The 2,500-nt window shown below is 49.1% G+C and overlaps 1 pseudogene; it reads right to left on the bottom strand.

Moving 5' to 3' along the window:
- LOC137466262 (28S ribosomal RNA) overlaps positions 1–2,500 on the bottom strand; it is a 9,083-nt pseudogene that overhangs the window by 2,884 nt on the left and 3,699 nt on the right.

The following is a 2,500-nucleotide window of genomic DNA, read 5'->3' as shown; positions in this document are numbered from 1 at the left end:
GATCATGTTCAGAGGAGTGCCATTGATGGTCCAAGCAGCGCAGTTATTGACGGTGTAAGAGTCTTTGGTGGGCTTGATGTAGAAGCCGTGGCATTTTTCACCTTGTGTTTTGAGACCGGTCAGATTGCAGAAGGTCTCCAGTATCCTGATATTCGTTTTCATACTCTCCCAGGAGTCGCTCAGCAGGACCAGATCGTCCGCGAACGCCATTGCTGTAATGCTGTTCTGCCCTTGGTGGTAGCCTTTGCCTCTCTCTTCCAGCTTGCACAACAGGGGGTCCATCGCCAGGTTAAATAAAAGAGGTGACATGGGGTCACCTTGCTTTACTCCAACCCGGATCTGGATTTTATCCGTGTGTGTGTTCCTCTTCGTGGTGATATAAGTATTGATGTTTTCATACATATTGCTCACCAGTCCAATGATGTGGGGGTCCACCTCTCTTTGCTCGAGAACGCGGATGATGTGTTGGTGGCTCACGGTGTCAAAAGCCTTAGCGATATCCACGAATACAACACCCAGGGGTCTGTGATTTCTTTTGGCCGACCAGATTATAGTTTGCAGGAGTTTAAGGTTTTCAGAGCATCCCGCCGCTCTGATGAATCCTCTTTGCCTTGGGTTGAGGGGGCAGGCCTTGCTTAACCTTGCTGTTACGATCCTGGAGAACAGTCTCAACAGGATGGAACTAATAGTGATAGGTCTCCAGTTGTTAATGTCTTTCAAGCGTTCCGGTTTTGTCGATTTCGGGATCAAAACCGTCCTGCAGCCCCTCACCATGTCCGGGATTTTGCCAGCTGTTAACCATAAATTGAAATTCTCCGTGGTCCTGGAGTACCCGGGATCCATCTTTACGATGTCCCCAAGGGTGACTCCGTCCGGACCTGGAGCCGAGCCCTTGCTCATTTCCTGCACGTGTTTTTCCACTTCTTTGGCCGTGATTAGTGCACTGAAGGCTGTGTTGTCAGCCTTCCCGTGAATTTTAAAGTCCCCAAGGCTATCAAAGTCACTAGGTGTTTCCCATCTCGTTTTAAAGGCCGAATAAATTTCCCCGGGTGGAATATCGCAGCATAAGCATTCTATGTCTTCCAGAATTATCTTAGCAAGTTTCCCTCTGTCTAGATGAAATAGCCGCTGGAATCGAAGGTAGTTGCCTTTCCGAATCGCTCTGTCTTTCATCCATTTTTGAAACGGTTTTCTTGGTTTCTTCTCCTGGGCTCCGTTATTTACCCGAGATCGGGTAGCAGTTCTTATTTGGCTAATTGATTCTAGGCACTCGAAGCAGTCCTGCGCTGCTTGATTGATCACGATTTGAAGTTCCCGGCCGTTCAGGATTTGTTGCACTGCTCGGGGGAAGGTGTTAAACGATCCCGCTGATAAGCGTTCCCCGAGTGTCCTTTTGTAATGGGCCTGCAGCTGCCCTTCCTGTTGCTGGACGGCTCCCTGCTGTCCGTTGCCCTTATCGCGGTGGCGCCTTATCTTTCCCATTGTCCTCTCTCCGGCAGCTGGCCTCTCTGGCAGTTGGTTGTTATCAGGTCCATTGTTAACGGAATTTCTCAGGCCTGCAGCTGCGCTCCTGGTGTGGTAAAGAGTTCTCACTTCGGGCTCGTTTGAGGGGCTCAATCGGGGTTTTTCTGGGGGATTCATTCCGGGCTCATTCGGGGGGATTTTATCCGTTGATTTTTTTGGAAGCAATCTTCTTTTGTCACTGATCTGTTTGGCCGTTTTGGTGGTTATATGTTCTGAAATAAGTTTGTTAATGTTTTTGTGCCCCTCAAACTGAGCCTCCAGCCTCACCAGGAGTTCTTCCTCTTCTTTTGTCCAGCACTTTTTATGGGCTCCTCGATTTGATGTTTCTTTTGGCTGGGAAGCAGCGATCCTTTCTAGGTTTCTAACCAACGGATGCGCCAATCTTTTATGCTGTCCCAGGCCGATTTTAGATGAGAAGTCTCTGTGGCAAACCTCACATATCCACTCTCCAGCTGGAGCTTTTGTAGCCTCCTGTCCCCTGCATTTTGCAAAGTGACAAATAACACTGTGATAGTTATTGCTTTCTTTTCCACACTTAGCACAACGAAAACAAACTCCCCTCTTCCCATGTAGGACCTTCAGATGTTCTATCAGGCCCAGCATAGAGTTTACCCGGGTACCACAGTCAGGACAAGGTGGGTTTTTGTCAGGGACAGTCACCGTCACGACGTCCTCCGGTGCTTTCCCCCCGTGTTTCCCGGGCGTTGGAGGAGATGTTTCCAATGTGCACTCTTTCTCCTCGCCGCTGTCCTCCTCAAGTACAAACGGTTCACAAATGTCTCGTGGGGGCCTAGAACACAAAGTTTCTCCCACCCCCGTGGTTGGTAAAAGTTGTTCGTATACGTCCGGTAACCCGCTCAATATTTCCCTCCCCGTACAAAAATTAATACCTTCGAGCCCATACAGGTCTGATCTATAGAACACTAAGTTCACCAGCCGGGCCAAATTTTCAGCCGAATTAGGGGAGGGTTTAGAT

Source organism: Anomalospiza imberbis, unplaced genomic scaffold, assembly GCF_031753505.1.
Source record: "Anomalospiza imberbis isolate Cuckoo-Finch-1a 21T00152 unplaced genomic scaffold, ASM3175350v1 scaffold_171, whole genome shotgun sequence".
NCBI classification, from domain to species: domain Eukaryota; kingdom Metazoa; phylum Chordata; class Aves; order Passeriformes; family Viduidae; genus Anomalospiza; species Anomalospiza imberbis.
This window is presented reverse-complemented; position numbering and strand designations above follow the sequence as displayed.